General features: G+C 48.3%; 1 protein-coding gene across 2 annotated transcripts in view; it reads left to right on the top strand.

The window, feature by feature from the left end:
• The first annotated feature begins 5,591 nt into the window (after nt 1-5,591).
• Nucleotides 5,592-21,902, top strand: part of AGPAT3 (1-acylglycerol-3-phosphate O-acyltransferase 3) — a 95,776-nt gene continuing 79,465 nt past the window's right edge. The window contains exon 1 of one of the 2 annotated variants that reach the window (XM_038760629.1): nt 5,592-5,800. The gene's annotated coding sequence lies outside the window, so the exon portion shown is untranslated. The remainder of the gene's footprint in view (nt 5,801-21,902) is intronic. The other variant, XM_038760627.1, reaches the window with a different exon arrangement.

The following is a 21,902-nucleotide window of genomic DNA, read 5'->3' as shown; positions in this document are numbered from 1 at the left end:
CTTCTCCTCTAGAACCCAGGTCCTTTGACTCTCAGGGCTGGGCTCTTTCCATTAGGTCCCGCTGCTTCCCATGTACGGAATAGCCGAGGAGGAAAAATTGGAAAAGCAGCGAGGCCCGAGTACCATTTTCCAGGGCTTCCGACTAGGACCTCAAGCGAGGCCACCGAGGATGTCCACAGTGGGGTTCGTTATTTTATGAGGACGTGCTCCCAAGTTAGACTGTGAGCCCGTTGTGGGGTAGGGACCGTCTCTATCTGTTGCCGACTTGGACTTCCCAAGCGCTTAGTCCAGTGCTCCGCACACAGTAAGCGCCCAATCAATACGGTTGAAAGAAAGGCTCTGTGGGACAGAGACGGTGTCCGATCAGATTGTAGCATATCGACCCTTGTGCAGAGCCTGGGAAAGTACAATACAATAGAGTTGGGATCGTTCCCTGGCCACGACGAGCTTACAGTCTAGAAGGGAAACTGGAGGGGGAAGACAAAGATCATGTCTGCTTCATGTTCTATTCTACTCTATTGAACTCTCCCAAGTGACAAGGGCTGAAGAGCGACGATGAGAATGTCATGGGGGGGAAAGACCCAGCACTGCCTGAAAATAAAGGATGGAGGGACCACACAAGGTGATGCAGGATGGGCATACCCCCCCCCCCCCCCGCCACCAGGGAGGGGGCTCTGACAAAGACCACCCTTCCTATTCTATTTATTTTATTTTGTTAGTATGTTTTGTCTGACAAAGACCACCCTTCCTATTCTATTTATTTTATTTTGTTAGTATGTTTTGTTGTCTGTCTCCCCCTTCTAGACTGTGAGCCCGCTGTTGGGTAGAGACTATAAATGTTGCCAACTTGTCCTTCCCAAGCGCTTAGTCCAGTGCTCTGCACACAGTAAGCCCTCAATAAATACGATTGAATGAATGACCGTCTGTATATGTTGCCAACTTGTACTTCCCAAGCGCTTAGTCCAGTGCTCCGCACGCAGTAAACGCTCAATAAATATGATTGAATGAATGAATGACCGTCTGTATACGTTGCCAACTTGTACTTCCCAAGTGCTTAGTCCAGTGCTCTGCACGCAGTAAGCGCTCAGTAAATCCGATTGAATGAATGAATGAATGACCGTCTGTATACGTTGTCAACTTGCATTTCCCAAGCGCTTAGTCCAGTGCTCCACACGCAGTAAACGCTCAATAAATCCAATTGAACGAATGAATGAATGACCGTCTGTATATGTTGCCAAGTTGTACTTCCCAAGTGCTTAGTCCAGTGCTCCGCATGCAGTAAGCGCTCAATAAATACGATTGATTGATTGATTGATCTAACTGGTAATTGACCACCCGATGAATTGTGAGCTCAGGATGGGGGTGACTGAGTTCACAGGTAAACAGTCTTGCCGCCAAATGACCGTCCGGAGGGTCCTGTCTTCTGGACTCTGCCTGTCTCTGCCTCCGTCTCCCTCATCCTCTGGGAAAACCAGATGGCCTAGTGGATAGAGCACGGGCCTGGAAATCACATCTAGAGACGGTCCCTACCCTACAGAGGACTCCCAGTCTAGAAGGGGGAGACAGACAACAAAACCAAACATATTAACAAAATGAAATAAATATGCACAAGTAAAATAAATAAATTCATTCATTCATTCATCCAATTGTATTCATTGAGTGGATAGTCGATATCCACTCAATCTATCTAGTGGATGGAGCACGGGCCTGGAAATCAGAAAGACCACACATCTAGAGACGGTCCCTACCCTACAGAGGGCTCCCAGTCTAGGAGGGGGAGACAGACAACAAAAACAAACATATTAACAAAATGAAATAAATATGCACAAGTAAAATAAATAAATTCATTTATTCATTCATCCAATTGTATTCATTGAGTGGATAGTCGATATCCACTCAATCTATCTAGTGGATAGAGCACGGGCCTGGAAATCAGAAAGACCACACATCTAGAGACGGTCCCTACCCTACAGAGGGCTCCCAGTCTAGGAGGGGGAGACAGACAACAAAAACAAACATATTAACAAAATGAAATAAATATGCACAAGTAAAATTAATAAATTCATTCATTCATTCATCCAATTGTATTCATTGAGTGGATAGTCGATATCCACTCAATCTATCTAGTGGATAGAGCACGGGCCTGGAAATCAGAAAGACCACACGTCTAGAGACGGTCCCTACCCTACAGAGGGCTCCCAGTCTAGGAGGGGGAGACAGACAACAAAAACAAACATATTAACAAAATGAAATAAATATGCACAAGTAAAATTAATAAATTCATTCATCCAATTGCATTCATTGAGTGGATAGTGGCTAGCCACTCCAATCTATCTAGTGGATAGAGCACGGGCCTGGAAATCAGAAAGACCACACATCTAGAGACGGTTCCCTATCCTACAGAGGGCTCACAGTCTAGGAGGGGGAGACAGACAACAAAACCAAACATATTAACAAAATGAAATAAATATGCACAAGTAAAATAAATACATTCATTCATTCATTCAATTGTATTCATTGAGCGCTCGCGCGGCGGCGCGCGAAGGTGCCCTTGGCCGCCCGCGCCTGCGCACTGGGCTCCGCGGGCCGCTCCGGACCAGACCGCACCGCCGAACTCCGCCGCCAGGGCGCGCGCGCGCGCCCCCACTCGCGCGCCTGCGCACAGACGGCCAGGTGTCCGCGCGCGCCCGTGACCCCCCCCCCCAATCAATCAATCGTATTTATTGAGCGCTTACTGTGTGCAGAGCACTGTACTAAACGCTTGGGAAGTACAAGTCCGACGGTCCCTACCCGACAGTGGGCTCGCAGTCTAAAAGGGGGAGACAGAGACAAAACCAAACCAAACATACGAACAAAATAGAATAGATATGTACAAGTAAAATAGAGTAATAAATATGCACAAATATATATACATCAATCAATCGTATTTATTGAGCACTTACTGCGTTCAGAGCACTGTACTAAGCGCTTGGGGAGTACAAGTTGGCAACATATAGAGGCAGTCCCTACCCAACAGTGGGCTCATAGTCTAAAAGGGGGAGACAGAGAACAAAACCAAACATACTAACAAAGAATAGATATGTACAAGTAAAATAGAGTAATAAATATGTACAAACATATATACGTCAATCAATCAATGAATCAATTGTATTTATTGAGCGCTTACTGTGTGCAGAGCACTGTACTAAGCGCTTGGGGAGTACAAGATGGCGACATATAGAGACAATCCTTACCCGACAGTAGGCTCACAGTCTAAAAGGGGGAGACAGAGAACAAAACCTAACATACTAACAAAACAAAATAGAATAGATATGTACAAGTAAAATAGAGTAATATGTACAAACATATATACATCAATCAATCAATCAATCAATTGTATTTATTGAGCGCTTACTGTGTGCAGAGCACTGTACTAAGCGCTTGGGAAGTACAAGATGGCAACATATAGAGACAGCCCCTACCCGACAGTGGGCTCACAGTCTATACATATATACAGGTATATACATGTATACATCTATACAGGTGCTGTGGGGAAGGGAAGGAGGTAAGATGGGGGGATGGAGAGGGGGGACGAGGGGGAGAGGAAGGAAGGGGCTCAGTCTGGGAAGGCCTCCTGGAGGAGGTGAGCTCTCAGTAGGGCCTTGAAGGGAGGAAGAGAGCTAGCTTGGCGGATGGGCAGAGGGAGGGCATTCCAGGCCCGAGGCACGGTGAGGAGATTAGCGGCCGAGGAGCGGAGGGTGCCGGCTGGGCTGGAGGAGGAGCCTGTATATATAGGTATATCAATCAATCAATCGTATTTATTGAGCGCTTACTGTGTGCAGAGCACTGTACTAAGCGCTTGGGAAGTACAAGCTGGCAACATATAGAGACGGTCCCTACCCATCAGTGGGCTCACAGTGTAGAAGGGGGAGACAGAGAACAAAGCTGAACATACTAACAAAATAAAATAAATGGAATAGATAGGTACAAGTAAAACAGGTAAATAAATAGAGTAATAAACATGCACAATCATATATACATCATCATCATCATCATCAATCGTATTTATTGAGCGTTTATTATGTGCAGAGCACTGTACTAAGCGCTTGGGAAGTCCAAATTGGCAACATCTAGAGACAGTCCCTACCCAACAGTGGGCTCACAGTCTAAAAGGGGAGACAGAGAACAAAACCAAACCTACTAACAAAATAAAATAAATAGGATAGATAGGTACAAGTAAAATAAATAGAGTAATAAATATGTACAACCATATATATACATCTATACAGGTGCTGTGGGGAAGGGAAGGAGGTAAGGTGGGGGGGGATGGAGAGGGGGACGAGGGGGAGAGGAAGGAGGGGGCTCAGTGTGGGAAGGCCTCCTACCTCGCTCTCGCCTGTCCCGCCATCGACCCCCGGCCCACGTCATCCCCCGGGCCTGGAATGCCCCCAATCCCTCTGCCCCTCCGCCAAGCTAGCTCTCTTCCTCCCTTCAAGGCCCTGCTGAGAGCTCACCTCCTCCAGGAGGCCTTCCCAGACTGAGCCCCTTCCTTCCTCTCCCCCTCGTCCCCCTCTCCATCCCCCCATGTTACCTCCCTCCCTTCCCCGCAGCACCTGTATATATGTCTGTACATATTTTTTTTACTCTGTTTATTTATTTTACTTGCACATATCTATTCTATTTATTTCATTTTGTTAGTACGTTTGGTTTTGTTCTCCGTCTCCCCCTCCTAGACTGCGAGCCCACTGTTGGGTAGGGACCGCCTCTCCATGTTGCCAACTTGTCCTTCCCAAGCGCTTAGTCCAGTGCTCTGCACACGGCGAGCGCTCGATAAATACGATTGATTGATCGATTGGAGGAGGTGAGGTGCGGAAAGGGATGGAGAGGGGGACGAGCCCACTCTTGGATATGGACCGTCTCTCTACGTTGCCAACTTGGACTTGACCAAACATGCGCACAAAATAAAATAAGTAGAATAGATAGGCACAAGTAAAATAAATAGAGTAATAAATATGTACTGGAAGCAGCGTGGATCAGTGGAAAGAGCGTGGGCTTTGGAGTCAGAGGTCATGGGTTCGAATCCCGGCCCCGCCACACGTCTGCTGTGTGACCTTGGGCAAGTCACTGAACTTCTCTGAGCCTCGGTTACCTCATCTGTCAAATGGGGATGAAGACTGTGAGCCCCACGTGGGACAACCTGATCGCCTTGTATCCCCACAGCGCTTAGAACAGGGCTTTGCACATAGTAAGCGCTTAACAAATGTCGTCATTATTATTATTGTTATGTACAGAGCCCCCCGGCGGCTGCGGGGGGGGGAGGGGGAGGAGCAGCCACGCCCACCGAGGCCCAAGCGGGCTGGCGCGCACGCGCGCACGGACGCGCGCGCGGGTTGGCAAGCACGCGCACGAGCGCACGGGCGCACGCGCGGGTTGGCAAGCACGCGCACGCGCGCACGGGCGCACGCGCGGGTTGGCAAGCACGCGCACGCGCGCGCGGGTTGGCGCGCACGAGCGCACGGGCGCACGCGCGGGTTGGCGCGCACGCGCACACTGTCGCGCGCGCCTCCAGAGCCCCACAGGAAGTAGCGGCGGCGGCGGCGTTGAGGGGGGTTCGCCGGGAGGCTGCGCCGCCGTCCATGAGGGAGCGCGGGGCGGCGGAGGAGGAGGAGGAGGAGGAGGAGGAGGACGACGACGACGACGAGGGAGGAAGAGGACGAGGGAGGAGGAAGGAGGAGGCCACCCGGCCCCACACCGGCCCCCGATCTGCAGCCCGGCGGAGCTGCGGCGGGCCCGGCCACCACCACCACCACGACGACGACAGGTGGGTCACAGGACGCATCGCCTCAGCCACCCATCCATCCATTCATCCATTCATTCATCCATTCATTCCTTCAGTCCTGTTTAGTGAGCGCCGACTGCGCGCGCAGCGCCGGACCAAGCGCTTGGGAATCAATCAGCCGTATTTATTGAGCGCTGACGGTGTGCAGAGCACTGTGCCAAGCGCTTGGGAAGTCCAAGTTGGCCACATATAGAGACAGTCCCTACCCAACAGCGGGCTCGCGGTCTAAGAGGGGGAGACGGAGAACAGAACCGAACGTACTGACAGAATAAAATAAATAGAATAGATAGGTACAAGTAAAATAGGGTAATGAATATGTACCAACATATATGCACAAGTAAAATAAATAGAGTAATAAATATGTACAAAACATATATGCACAAGTAAAATAAATAAATAGAGTGATAAATATGTACAAACATCTATACAGGTGCTGTGGGGAAGGGAAGGAGGTAAGATGGGGGGGGATGGAGAGGGGGACGAGCCCACTGTTGGGTAGGGACCGTCTCTCTATGTTGCCAACTTGGACTTGACCAAATACGCTCACAAAATAAAATAGATATGGACAAGTGAAATAAATACATAAATAAATATGTACAAACCTATATACAGGTGCTGTGGGGAAGGGAAGGAGTTAAGATGGGGTGGGGGATGGAGAGGGGGACGAGCCCACTGTTGGGTAGGGACCGTCTCTCTATGTTGCCAACTGGGACTTGACCAAGGACGCTAACAAAATGAAATAAACAGAATAGATATGTACAAGTAAAATAGAGTAATAAATATGTACAAACATCTATACAGGTGCTGTGGGGAAGGGAAGGAGTTAAGATGGGGTGGGGGATGGAGAGGGGGACGAGCCCACTGTTGGGTAGGGACCGTCTCTCTATGTTGCCAACTGGGACTTGACCAAATGCGCTAACAAAATAAAATCAATAGAATAGATAGGTGCAAGTAAAATAAATACATAAATAAATATGTACAAACTTATATACAGGTGCTGTGGGGAAGGGAAGGAGTTAAGATGGGGGGGATGGAGAGGAGGACGAGCCCACTGTTGGGTAGGGACCGTCTCTCTATGTTGCCAACTGGGACTTGACCAAATACGCTAACAGAATGAAATCAATAGGATAGATATGTACAAGTAAAATAAATAAATAGAGTAATAAATATGTACAAACATATATACAGGTGCCGTGGGGAAGGGAAGGAGGTAAGATGGGGGGGGGGATGGAGAGGGGGACGAGCCCACTGTTGGGTAGGGACCGTCTCTCTACGTTCCCAACTTGGACTTCCCAAGCGCTTAGGACAGTGTTCTGCACACAGTGAGCGCTCAATAAATACGATTGATTGTGCGGGGTTGGGGCGGGGGGCTCGGCGGGCCTCGCGGGGGGGGGGGCACCCCGGACACATCACCCGTTTGGGGGCCGGGTGATGGGGAAGAGCATCCGGGCCTAGAGGAGAAAGCCCGGGCCTGGCGAGTCAGGAGCTCTGGGGTCTCATTGCCGTCCCACCGTTTGACCTTGGCCAAGTCACCCTGGGCCTCAGTTTCCTCCTCGGTAAAACGGGGATTAAAAACCTGCCCTCACCCGTGTGGAGCAGAGACGGTCTCGCCCAGCGCCCAGCACAGCGTGCCGCTTGGCACACGGGAAACCGCTTGACGATTACCACGACCGCCGTCAAGAAAGAATTGATTCGCTCGCAGTGAGACTTTGGGAGGCAAGACCGGTTCTGGCCATCACACCCGGACACATTTTTAGGCGAAACTTTGAAATGGCAGCGGGCTTTGCGGGGAATGTCGGGTTTGGATAATGCCGCCTTGTTTTGGGACCGTAGTGGCATCTTCTTCGTGGTGCCCGTGGGTTTTTAAGGCCCAGGCTGTTGACTTAGTATACCTTTTTTTACTTACGGGGGTGGGGGAGAAGTAGGAGATTACATGAGTATTTTTGCACGGGCCCAGAAGGGATGAAAGCCCGTGGAGTTGGAAGGAGAGAACGTTTAGCAACTCACATCCATCGGGTTGCTAGGTAATCGGTAATCAAATTGGTATCTGTTTGGGAGAGATCCGCAGTCCCGTTGGGCCGGGTGAAGGAGCTGCAGTAGATTCCTTGGGGTCAAGGGTTGATTTGATGGGCCGGGGCCTGCGGTACTCCGGCAGAAAGAATTGTCTGCAAGGAAACAGGGAGAGTGTGTGGGGCTCGCTTTATTTTGATGCTCAGTGTTCATCGTCATTCCCCCCCCCCCCCTTTTAGACTGTGAGCCCACTGTTGGGTAGGGACTGTCTCTATATGTTGCCATGTTGTACTTCCCAAGCGCTTAGTACTGTGCTCTGCACACAGTAAGCGCTCAATAAATACGATTGATGATGATGATGATTGGAAAATGTACGTTTGCCACGATGAAGGGTATGCAAGAGGTGAACGTGTATCAGAATGAGCACGTCTCTCTCCGATCAGATCTGTAATAATAATACTAGCGGTGGTATTTGTTGAGCGCCTACTACGCGTCAAGCACCGACTTGAGCGCTGGGGTAAATACAAGGTAACCGGGTCCCACGTGACGCTCACGGTCGAAGCAGGAGAGAGAACGAGTATCGAATCTTCCTTTTTTGCAGATGAGGGAACAGAGTCAAAGAGGAGTTAAGTGACTTGCCCCTGATCACATAGCGGATGAGTGGTGGAGCCAGGATGAGAACCCAGGTCTTCCGACTCCCAGGCTTTTTCCACCAGGCCGTCCTGCTACTCACGGTCCTTGGTCCTTGAAAACAAGACCAATTCCAGATTGTTCAGTTACAATAATAATTGAATTTATTAAGTGCTTATTAGGCAGCAAGCTCCGTTGTAAGTGCTGGGGTAGAGACAGAACAATAAGGTCAGACACTGGCTCTGTCCCACACGTAGGGAGGAAAACAGTAGTGAATACCCATTTTACAGTTGAGAGATATTATTTGTCGTTTTCATTTGAGGAACGTTAAAGCCTAATTCGTATTTGCTACCACTAAATGTTCTTGATGGGAACCATGAAAATCACCCCTTTTTATAGGTGGAGAAGCCGAGGAACAGAAAAGTTGTTGGCTTTTCGTATCATGTAATCAGTGACGTACCCAGGATCCAGATCCCTTCGTCCCGTGATTTCTATCTGTTCCACCCATACTGGGGGGTGAGAGTGGAGTAGGGCAAAGCCTCGTTCCAACAAGGTACACCCCAGTCAGTGCCACTATTCTATTTACCCATCTTTTAGATTTAACCAGAGCTACTGATAACCTTTCTTCAAAAGCCAGTAGAAGCTGAACACAGTTTATTTAGCCCTGCCCTCCTGCCCTAGCAAGGCAGATACATTCCTCCCCGTCCCTAGTGATCCAGAGTCCAAAAATACAAGTATTTCACAGCATTATGCTCCTGCAGCAAAACGATAATTCACGTGGAGCGGGGAGCTGAACACTTTAGTGTCTGTCTCCTCCACTAGACTGGAGGGTCCTAGAGGGCAGGGTTCACTTCTGCTAACTCTGTTGTGCTTAGTTCAGTGCTCTGCACAGAGTCAGCAAGCAATAAATACAAGAGATGGATTATGTTTTCCACCCCCCCCCCCTTTTTTTTGAGTTCTGCACTTTTATTTCATTTTGATCGTATGAGAAAAGAGCATTAGAGTCTGGGCTGATTTTTTTTTTTTTAATCTCTCTCATTTGGTCCCCGCAGTTGGCTAGTAATGAACTTTGAGGGTTTGTCAGCCTGACTCTGATCATCATTAAATTGAAAGTGAGGAGAGGAAAGCAGTGACCCAAGACTGGAGTTTCCTCTTGCTCAGTCATAATGGCTGCCTCTATCTCACACTCTCCAACCAGTTCAGGCTAACCTAATGCCTTAGAGACATTTTCCCAAAATCTATCGCCTTAGACAAGTTGTTACGAGGTTGGCAGATCTTCCCCAAGCCTTTCATTTAGGAGGAAGGATAGGTGAGCCTTAGTGGGCTCCAGAAAACCAGCACAAGAATCCACGCTGAAGGTGACATTTTCAGTTTTTGGTAGAAATCTTCCTAGACTGCACACCAATTTCTTTGCCCATTGCTAACCAACGTTTCGGTATAAAGTAGTTCTTTGTAGCATGGTTGCTCAATCTAAGCATAATCCTCCTTCTGCCCTGGTGCCTGATATTGGCCAGGATTTTGAAGCCAATCAACCCTGGTTTTTCTTCTTTTAGTCAAGAATCTTATTTTCCTGTGGCTCTAAATGCCCTTTTGTTTTCTCATCTGAGAAAGCAGCATTATGGAGTGAGAAGAGCAGGGGTCTGGGAACCAGAGGGCTTGCGTTCTAATTCCAGCTCTGCCTCTTGACTGCTCTGTGACCTTGGGCAAGTTTTTCTTTGCCTCAGTTTTCCCAACTGTAAAATGGGGGTTTAATACCTGTTCTTCCTTGGACTGTGACCCCTTTGTGGAACAGGGACCGTGCCTGACCTGATTGTTTTTTACCTACCCCAGCAGTTCGTACAATGTAAGGCACCTGGTAAGAGATTAACAAATATTATTGCTATAAATAATAATACCACCACTAATAATAATAAAACCTCTTGTTTGTTAATTGGATGGTGCGTTTTTGCCTTTGGTAAGCATGTTGAGTAACAGTCTTTTATTCTATCCACAAATCAGGCATTTAAAGAGGCTGGAGAGAACTCCATGAACAAAGTAGAAAGCGCATCATTTGGGGAAGCTTCCGGAGTATCTTGAAACAGAGATCCATTCTGTCTCCCAGTACCCCTCTTTGGTTAGCTGGGTGGCACACATTCTCTTCTCCCATTTCACAGATGGAGAAACTGAGGCAGAAAACTACTCGTTTCTTTGTCCAGGGCTAATTTGTAAGTCCTAGTGCAATCCTAACCTTGACGCCTTGTCCTATTCCCAGTCCGTGACACATCTTAGTCTTTGTCTTAATTAACTAGTCACTCTGGGGCTTTAATTAATGCACCTTTATGAAGCTCCACCACCCAGCGAGCCCAGGAGGGAGCACTGACCCTTGGTGCATTTGAATTGCATTTTAGATTTTGATCATGATTGCCAGACCACCTTGGTCCCCTGGTTGGATTTTTCAGCCAAGCACTGCCAACTCTGTTTTTAGCACGTGCCAGATCGTGAGGAAGGAGAATTTTCCTTCTTATCCCGGGGTGGGGGTCATGAAGATGGACTCAAGGTGGGAAGAGACAATATTGCTCCCCTAGTCTGTTTTATCATGAGATCTTCCCAAGAGGAAGATCCTCTTCCTGTCCCCCACATCCCCTCATCCTGCCCTGCCCCTGCCATAATACTTAAGAGCGTGGCAACAAGCTGCTGGTTTGTTCCAGCTATATAAGATGTTACCTCTGCCGTGTTCTCTTGTTCTTTTACCCTTCCTCTTCAGTTCTCCTCTCTTGCTTCTCCATTTCATTCTTTCATTGCTTAAGGTCTAAGTAGTACAATATTTCATGTTAATTTTGCATTCTGTGTAGAGTGCCTTGAAATCACCAGTGGAAAAGAATTGCATAAATCTAGCAAATCTGAGCACTGCATTGGTTTGGTCACCCCGGCACTATATTCATGAGCTACATTTATGAATTCTAAAGCTAAAAGGTGGTCTTAGTCTTGCTTCAGTTTTGAGAATTTGGGGTTGATAGTCTGTCTTCTCTCTTCATTATACCGTAAGCTCATTGTGGCAGGGAACGTGTCTAATAACTCCGTTGTATTCTCCCAAGTACAGTCCTTTGTAAGTGTTCAGTAAACACCGTGAATAATGAATTAGACTGTAAGTTCCTGGAGGACAGGTGTAGTGGCCAGTGTTCACCATGTCCCCCTAAAAACCCAGCCCAGTGCCCTCTAAAAGTACTCAATACGCACTGGATGGCTGATGTAAAACAGCCCCCTAAACACTGAGAAAGGTATTTCCCTCTCTCTTGAACGTGACCTTAAGGAGACTCAATCTCCCCACATAAATATTCCCTCCTCTCAATTGAATGGAAGGTTTTCTGCGAGAAGATGTGGAGATGGACAGAAGCCTGGAGATGTCTTTCCCCTCTCCATACCCACAGAGAGCAGCTCAGGTGTTGCAGGGCTAAATTAGACTCGTCTCCATCTTCTCCCACCGGGAATCTCCCTTTTTGCCTCTGCCCGGAAGCCTCCGTTGTCTGCCTGGGCAGCTTCCCTCATTCCTGAGGAGAGCGAAGCAGGTCCTGAGGGTCACTTCTCCCAGCAGACCTACCACTTGACCTGTTAGGCCTCATAGACAGTCAAACCGAGGCCATCCAAATGCCGTGCCTTGACTCTCGACAGGGGTCAGAGCTGGAACTTGGTTTTTATTGGACCTGATTCCCAATTCCCAAGAGTCCCACTCTAGAGATGGAAAGCATCAGCCCAAGCTTTATCCCGGTTGAACCGGAGGGGGTAGAGGCATGACTGGATGGGACTGGATACCTGGCTGGTCGAAAAGCACTGTAGCCACCGGCGGCCACTCTTGTTTTGAGTGTGGGGATGAAAGGGGAAAAGGTTGGGAGTGGAGGGCAGGCTTTGAAGAGTCAGGAACCCCGTCCTGTCAAAAACTCTCGGGGCTTGGCTATTTTACTCCCCTGAGCGTTTAGGGCTTTGCACAGAGTATGCACTCAATAAATACCATTGATTGATTGATTGGTAGATCTGGGGGGAGCAATCCTGGGAGTCCAGCTCAGATAGATATGGGGTTAATAGTAATAATGAAAAAAATCGGTACCTGTTAAGCACTTACTATATGCCGCACTCTGTACTAAATACTGGGGTAGTTAAAAGGTAATGCAGGGCAGCAGTGGCTCAGTTTTTAGTTCTTTGGGCCTTAAGGGAAACCTCAGGGACTATGTAGAAGAAAATTTTGAAAGGTTTTTCTGGCCAACAGAAGGTGTACACTGCCCCTCAGAAGAGGCCAATGCCCCAAGAATGTGAATTCTTGTACTCCTTTGAAGCAGCAAAGCTTCCACCGGGGGCTTTGTCAAGAGCTAAAGGTCAACATCATCGACATCAAGAACCCTTAAGCCTCCTTTGAACTGTTCTGGATGGGTGAGTCGGAGTCATAGCCTCAGGTAACTCCCATTGACTTCCCCCTCCGGTCTCTTGGTCCCGCACTGCACTCTGAGGTGGTGTCTGCCGTGGTGGCTGGCCTAGTAGAATTTCTTAAAGACTAGACGGTCTATGATCAAGGCAGAATGTAGCTCACCTTGAAATTTAATGGTGAAAAACCATTGGTGTCAGTATTTTGGAAAAAAACAAAACAAAAAAACCCACCACGTGTGGGAGTCTGAAAGATTGATTTGCTTGGGCGGGTAGCTCCATAAATAATGGAATCCATTATTGATCAAAATAGCCCAATATTGAGATGTTAAATCATCTTATCTTCAGTTCTTCTGGGTGGGGCAGGGAAAGGGACCACGTTCAGATGAGATGCCAGATTGCTGTTTCTGGTAGCGAAGTCTATTCGGGCATGTAATTCAGGCGGCCAGAGTCCAGCGCCAAGAAGCGTACATTTTCATAATGGAAAATATCCCTGTGACTCCGGCTAGCCTGTGGTCGAGAGTGATTGAAGTGGAGAGTCTGTGACCAGGATGCAGGGAGTGACCATTTTCTGATGGGGTTCAGTAACCCGAACCGCAAGGCATCCAAGTTGTCCCGTGGCTGGTCAGCTCAGTCTGGCCCACTGGATGAAACTCGCTCGAGCCTGAGATCGTTCCACACCCACTGGCTCAAGAAGTTCATTTTTAAGGGAAAAAGTAGTTGCTCTTGAACTTGAATTTTCTTTGGTTTGGAGCCCCCTCCCACCCCCGGCCAAGTACTTAAGAATGAAATTGATGTCTCCTGGTTGTGGTGTTGCAGTAATAGAGCAAAAGAATAATAATAATGGCATTTGTTAAGCACTTACTATGTGCAAAGCACTGTTCTAAGTGCTGGGGAGGATACCAGGTCATCAGATTGTCAATCAATCAATCAATTGTATTTATTGAGCGCTTACTGTGTGCAGAACACTGTATTAAGCACTTGGGAAGTACAAGTTAGCAACATATAGAGACAGTGGGCTCACAGTCTAAAAGGGGGAGACAGAGAACAAAAACCAAACATACTAACAAAATAAAATAAATAGAATTGTCCCACATGGGGCTCACAGTCTTCACCCCCATTTTACAGATGAGGTAACTGAGTGAGGCACAGAGAAGTTAAGTGACTTGCCCAAAGTCTCCCAGTTGCCAATTGGCAGAGCTGGGATTTGAACCCATGACCTCTGACTCCCAACCCCGTGCCCTTTCCATTGAGCCACACTGCTTCTCTACCTCTCATCAATCAATCAGTCAATCAGTGGTGTTCCTGAGTGCTTACCATGTGCAGAGCACTGTGTGAAGTGCTTGGGAGAGTACAGTACAGCAGAATTAGTTCCCTGCCCTTAACGAGCTTCCCGTCTGCGTTTCCAGCGCCAGGATCTCAATGAGCCCCCATCAGGCCTGTAGCCACTCCCACTGTTTTTGTCCCAGCCACACACCGGGATTTGGGGAAGGTTGGGTGTCAAGTGGAAGGAATCCCAGAAGGCTCAGTGTCTTCCTGGCCTACAGAGAGCTCTCAGGCACTGCTGGGGGATGGCGCCTTCATGACTGCGATGCCGGGATTGATGCAGAGAAGCAGCGTGGCTCAGTGGGAAAGAGCACGGGCTTTGGAGTCAGAGGTCATGGGTTCAAATCCCGGCTCCGCCACTTGTCAGCTGTGTGACTTTGGGCAAGTCACTTAACTTCTCTGTGCCTCAGTTCCCTCATCTGTAAAATGGGGATGAAGACTGTGAGCCCCACGTGGGACAACCTCATCACCTTGTATCCCCCCAGAGCTTAGAACGGTGCTTTGCACATAGTAAGCGCTTAATAAATGCCTTCATCATTATTATTATTATTATTATTGATCGATGATCCATTGCTCATGGCATTCCCAGCTCTCCCTCTCCCTGGCCAGAGCGCTGAGATCAGGTCTCCGGGTTCTCTTCAAGCCACCGGGCACATTGCTGACCAGGAAACAGCTCGTTCAGGTCACAAAGCCTGCATCAATCCCCCACTCTAGACTGTAAACACCCTGTGAGCAAGGAACAGGTCTATCAACTCTGTTGTACCGTACCCTCCCAACCGCTTTGCACAGTGCTCTGCACACAGCGAGTGCTCCGTAAATATTGATTGATAGGTTGTTCGATCTCATCTCCAGGCCTTCTTCCTGCCATTGCCTTCTTGCTCCTTTCCCTGACCAAAACTGGCCCAGTTTAATTAGCCTATAAAGATGGGAAGTCCAATTTGTACTTCCCAAGCGCTTAGTACAGTGCTCTGCACACAGTAAGCGCTCAATAAATACGATTGATGATGGGGCCTCAGGCAAGAGGACACCTGTCTACATGCTTTGTTTTGTTGTCTGTCTCCCCCTTCTAGACTGTGAGCCAGTTGTTGGGTAGGGACCGTCTCTATATGTTGCCGACTTGTGCTTCCCAAGCGCTTAGTAAAGTGCTCTGCACACAGTAAGCGCTCAGTAAATACAATTGAATGAGTGAATGAATTCCTCAAATGATGCTTCCGGTGGGACTGGTTAATGGTTTTAATACTACACCATTAAAAAATTAATATTGGTGATGTTCATGAATTATCCAACACATCAAAGGAAAAATCATAATAGCTGTAGTATTTGTTAAGTATATATCATGTGTAAAGCACTCCAATAAATACTAGGCTAGATACAAGGTAATCGGATCAGACGCTCTCCCTGTCCCATTCAGGGCTCACAGTCTTCCGGGGAGGACGAACAGGGACTGAATCCCAGTTTTACAAAGGAGGACGCTCAGGCCCAGAGGAGTGAAGGGACTTGCCCAAGGTCAAAAAGCAGGCAAGTGGCCAAGCTGGGACTAGATCCCGGGTCCTCTGATTTCCAGGCCCCCGTTCATTCCGCTTTCTCTGCTTCTGTGGCTAAGGGACAGAGTGTCCCCATTTTATTTGGGATCTTCTTTCAACTGAAATTTAGCACTTGAAGATCCTTCTGAGTATTTCCTTCTAAGGTTTCTTCACCTGATGAAGGAGCAGCTTGGTCTCGTGGAAGGAACACAGTCCTGGGAATCGGAGGACCTGGGTTCTAATTCCGACTCTTGGTTGCGTGTCCTTGGACAAGTCACTTAAATTTTTCTGTGCAAAAATGGGGATTCAATTCCTGTTCTTCCTCCTACTTAGACCGTGAGCCCCATGGGGGACAGGGACTGCCTAACTTGATTAGCCTAGCGCTTAGCTTGGCATGTAGTAAGCCCTTAAATACCACAATTATTATTATTATGGCTACAGGGCAAATTGGAAAAAATGTGTTTGTTTTCTGGGTTCTTACCTGGAAGCAGTGCTTCCAAGAAGAGCCACAAAAACGGGTGAAGTCACAGGCCTCTCAGGTGATAAACCAGGAAAATAAAGGCAGAAAACCCCGAAAAGCCAGCGGCAACAAGGATCTGCTCCAGGCCTGCCAAACTCTAAACAAGTTTCACTTGGCTTGGGTCCGGGTTGGAAGTCGGGAGTTGGGCCTTCGGGGGTCTTGAGAGGTGGGCTCGTCCTGGAGAGTGAGCTACAGCTAAATGGTCCTGCCCTCCTGAAGGGGACCCCGCGGGGCCTGGCGTGTCCCCACCCCAGACATGTTTCAGGAGGCCGTCCAAGGGCCGGGCACAGTCAGTCACTGTCTCTGACCCCTGAAATGCACCCGCAAGGACTGCAGGTTTACCTCTGTCAGTGGCGTTGGGGTAGATACCTCGTCACTTTGAAATGGGCTAGGCACAGCCAGCAACAACACAACTCCCTCAATAATAATCATGGTATTTGTTAAGTGCCTCCTAGGTATTCATTCGTTCCTTCAGTTGTATTTATTGAGTGCTTACTGTGTGCACAGCACTGTACTAAGCACCTGGGAGAGTACGACACCATACTTCATGCTGCTGCCTGGATTATCTTTGTCCAGAAACGCTCTGGGCATATTACTCCCCTCCTCAAAAATCTCCAGTGGCTACCAATCAATCTGCACATCAGGCAGAAACTCCTCACCCTGGGCTTCAAGGCTGTCCATCACCTCGCCCCCTCCTACCTTACCTCCCTTCTCTCCTTCTACAGCCCAGCCCGCACACTCCTGTCCTCTGCCGCCGCTAATCTCCTCACCGTACCTCGTTCTCGCCTGTCCCGCCATCAACCCCCGGCCCACGTCATCCCCCGGGCCTGGAATGCCCTCCCGCTGCCCATCCGCCAAGCTAGCTCTCTTCCTCCCTTCAAAGCCCTACTGAGAGCTCACCTCCTCCAGGAGGCCTTCCCACACTGAGCCCCTTCCTTCCTCTCCCCCTCGTCCCCCTCTCCTTCCCCCCCAGCTTACCTCCTTCCCTTCCCCACAGCACCTGTATATATGTTTGTACATATTTATTACTCTATTTATTTTACCTGTACATATCTATTCTATTTATTTTATTTTGTTAGTATGTTTGGTTTTGTTCTCTGTCTCCCTCTTTTAGACTGTGAGCCCACTGTTGGGTAGGGACTGTCTCTATATGTTGCCAACTTGTACTTCCCAAGCGCTTAGTACAGTGCTCTGCACACAGTAAGTGCTCAATAAGCACGATTGATTGATTGATTCATCCCCATTTTACAGTTTTTGATTTGTGGCTTTCATCTGCCAATTGTCAGGTAAACTGTTAACGTAGAGGGTTGCGGAGTCCTGTCTTTATTTAAATTGTTTGGAATTTTTACCCTGCCCCTTCACCCTGAGAGGGGTGGATAGGCAAAAATCAAACAAGTCCTAATTTAGGGTTCTTTACCTGTATCTTGTCTAGGTCATCCATGTCCTGTCTCTGGTCCTGAACTCCCTCCCCGTTCGTATCCAACATTACCACCACTCTCCCACCTTCAAAGCCTTTTTAAGAGCACATCTCTTCCAAGAGGCCTCGCCTGATTAAACCTTCCTCTCCTCCTCTCCCATTCCCTTCTGTGTTGCTGTGTCACTTGGACTTGCCCCCTTTATTCATCCCGCCCTCAGCCCTGCAGCACTTATGTACACATCTATAATTTATTTATATTAATGTCTGCCTCCCCTTCTGGACCGTAAGCTCGGTGTGGGTAGAGAATGGGTCTCCCAGTGCTGCCATATTGTACTCCCCCAAGCACTTAGTTCAGTCATTCAGTCAATTGTATTTATTGAGCACTTACTGTGTGCAGAGCACTTTACTAAGAGCTTGAGAGAGTACAGTGTAGCAATATAACATGCTCTGCTCACAACGAGCTTACGGTACAGTGCTCTGCACACAGTAAGCACTCGATAAATACTATTGATCGGTAATATACCAGGCTTTCACCCGCACAGTCCTCCTTCCCATTGGGAGCAGAAACCAGTCTCATGTTTTCGTGGCCACACTGCCATCCCAAAGCTCTGCCCCCGTCCGGAAGCATCCTCTCACGGAGAGGGATCTGGTTGACACGCACACACAGGGTTGTCAGGTAGAGGCTAATGCAGCACCGGCCTCTGCATCGTGCTTTTTTTTTTTTAATGACATTTATTAAGCGCTTACTATGTGCAAAGCATGCTTTTCATGTTGTTCCTGCAGGAGTCAGTCAGTTAATCATATTCACTCTCATGCATCCGTCAGCGGAGTCGGCTGGAGGGAGCCTGCTCCAAATGAGAATTGTCCAGTGTGATTGATCAATCAGTCGTATCTCTTGAGGAGAGCACTGTACTAAGCACTTGGGAGAGTACGACATGGCAGCTTTGGCACCTTCCCTGCGTACAGTGAGTTTGCAGTCTAGAGGGAGAGACAGGCATTTATTTAAATAAATAAATTACAGATGGTAGAAGCAGCGTGGCTTAGTGGACAGAGCACGGGCCTAGAAATCAGATGGACCTGGGTTCTAAGCCCTGCTCTGCCACTTGCTTGCTGTGTGACCTTGGGTAAGTCACTTCACTTCTCTGGGTCCCAATTACCTCGCCTGTAAAATGGGGATTAAGACTGTGAGCCCCATGTGGGACGGGCTGTGTCCAACCTGATCGGCTTGTATGTACTGAAGCACTTAGAACAGTGGTTGGTATCTAGTAAGGACTTAGCAGGTACCATAATAATAATAATAAGGTAACAGAGTCAGTAGACACGATTGCGCTCTCCGGGCTGTAGGGAAAAGGGGCGTCTATTGGCTCCGGCATCCTGTGGCAGTTTCTCAGATGGCTCTAGAGAGTGTTATTGGCCCCATCTGGACTCCCAGATCAATCAATCAGTCAATCAATTGTATTTATTGAGTGCTTACTGTGTGCAGAGCACTGTACTAAGCGCTTGGGAAGTACAAGTTGGCAACATATAGAGACAGTCCCTACCCAACAGCGGGCTCACAGTCTAGAAGATCAGTGCTCTGTCCGTAGGTGTTACATGCCAACCTACCGCTCGCTTGAGAATTAATTGTCTGGAGGGTGCTGTTAGGGTTGTGCTGGGATGGGTTCATTTAACCATGATCGCATTGTCAGTTACAGGGCTCACCCTTCAGGAGATCGATTCAGTCATCTGGAAACAGATGTGAGTTTTCTAAAAGGGGCTCTCGACTCCCCGCTCGTTAAAAACGAAAGCTCTGTTCTTCGCCGACCAAATCCGGGGACGGAAAGGACGAGAGACAAATCCCGTTCGAATTTTTATTTAGCGTGAGCTGCCTGGCTGATTTTAGATGTTTGTAGAAATAAAGTGGTTAACTCCCCATAAACCCAGCACAACAGAAATGCAGTTTAGGAGAAAAAAGTAGAGAAGGTCTTTGGTTTTGAAACTAGTACCTTAGATGTCATTTGATAGTCTGTATTAAAGGATTTTCTGGGTATGGTACAAGCAAATACTCCTGACGGTTGACTTCTTGACTCTCCCCCAACTCTTTCTGTCTTACGTCAGTCCTGTCTTCACCAACTACTCCCCAGCTTTGCTGGCTTTGTTCCTCCCAGGCTTACCAGCTGTACCTCACTCTTGACTCTCTTCCTCAATCCCTTCGCCCACATTACTCCCATGGCCTGGAACTCATTCCCTCCCTCCTCAATTCTGACGTTTAAAGACACCCTAAATTCCCATCTCCTCCAATAAGCCTCTCCACTTACTTCCCAACCCACCAGAAACCTCTAGAAACAGCCCAGCCTAGTGGAAAAGAGCCCAGGCCTAGGAATTAAAGGATCTGGGTACTAGTCCTGGCTACGTCACTCGCCTGCTGCATGACTTTGGTCACTTAACTTCTCTGTGCCTCCATTTCCTCACCTGTAAAAATGTGGGTTCACTACTTGTTCTCCTTCCCATTTAGATCTGTGAACCCCATGTGGAACAGGGGCTGTGTCTGAACTGAATATCTTTTATCTCCCTTGGTGTATAGCGCACGGTAAGAGCTTAGCACATTTCTTAGTATCCTAATAATAGTAAGGCATGCTTTCGCTACACGTCTTGGATACAGTGCCCTTAGGGAACTGGGGAACGGTTTGTTGGGGTTTGGTGGGTCACGGTGCCGGCGAAACAGCTTTGAAATTGGTTTTCCTTTATGCAGGGTTCTGCAATAGTGCAACCCTTGTGATGCTTGTGTAGCTCATCTATCTTGCCAGTGACCTCTCACCCAGATCTGCCTCAGGCCTGAAATGCTCTCCCTCTTCATATCCAATAATGACTCTGCCGCTCTTCCAAGCCTTTACTGAAGGCATATCTCCCCCAGGAGGTCTTCCTCGACTAAGCCTTCCTTTTCTCTTCTCCCACTCCCTTCTGCATTGCCCTGTCTTGCTCCCTTTATTCACCCCCCAGTCCCACAGCACTTATGTTGATGTAATTTTATTTATTTACGTTAATGCCTGTCTCCCCCCTGAACTGTAAACTCACAGTGGGCAGGAAATGTATCTGTTTATTGTTATATTGTACTCTCCCAAGCGCTTAGTACAGTTCTCTTCATTCATTCAATCGTATTTATTGAGCGCTTACTGTGTGCAGAGCACTGTACTAAGCGCTTGGGAAGTACAAGTTGGCAACATATAGAGATGGTCCCTGCCCAACAGTGGGCTCACAGTCTCTGCACACAGTAAGTACTCAATAAATACGACTGACTGACTGACTGAGAGGGTCCTCGGGGCCCAGACTGATGCTGTCTGCTCTGCCCACGGTAAACGCTCAGTAAATACGATTGCTTGATTGATTGTCTCTGTCTTCCCGTGCAGTGAGGGATTCTGCCCGTGGGGGCCGGATGGAGGGAGTTGTCTGTGTTGGCAGGATGAGGGTAAACTGTCCACGGGAGTGTCTGTGCCTGAGCTTTTGGGCTTGCCAGAGGGATTTGTGGTTTTGTTGAGAACTGGGAGAGGAAGGCAGAGACCACTCTCATGATGGTATCCATTGAGGACTTTCTGCGTGGCAACCCCTGTGCAAAGCACTGGGATAGATGCAAGGGAATCAGATCCCACACAGCACTTAGAGGCCAAGAGGGAGGGAGAACAGCTGCTCCATTCCTGTCTCACAGAGGAGGAAACTGAGGCACAGGGGAAGGGGAACTGCTGCTTTATTCCTGTTTCACAGAGACGTTAAGTTAAGTTAAGTGGCACAGACGTTAAGTCACCCAAGGCCATCCAGCAGACAAGGGGCAGAATGGGAATTAGAACATGGGTCTCCTGACAGCCAGTTGTACGTACTTTCCATTAGAACACACTGCCTCTCTGCCCGCTCTGTAGACTGAGGGGAAAAACAGCAGAAAGAAGTGAGAGGCATCCTGAGAGAGCAACAGCTGTGCCCCTTTAACATTGTAGAAGCAGGTGTACGGAAAATCACCCCCACCCCTGAGTAATGAGCTAGGGAGCCTGCAGGCTGGATGATGAGGAAATTCTTAAGCAGAGAACAGTCACCTAGCAGTCATCTATCTCTATCTTTGTTCTTTCCTTGGCACCATCAGAAATACCTTGTCTCTGCCCGGTTTTGATAGTGTACTTATTTGTGTGAATGCCTTTTCTGTTTTCTCTTCCCGTCTGTGGGTCTCCTTGTGTTCAATCAATCAGTGATATTTATTGAGCACCTACTCTGTGCAGAGCATTGTATTAAATGCTTAAGGGA

Source organism: Tachyglossus aculeatus, chromosome 18, assembly GCF_015852505.1.
Source record: "Tachyglossus aculeatus isolate mTacAcu1 chromosome 18, mTacAcu1.pri, whole genome shotgun sequence".
NCBI lineage: Eukaryota > Metazoa > Chordata > Mammalia > Monotremata > Tachyglossidae > Tachyglossus > Tachyglossus aculeatus.
Note: the sequence above shows the minus strand (reverse complement) of the source record. Positions and strands in the feature narration are given on the sequence as shown.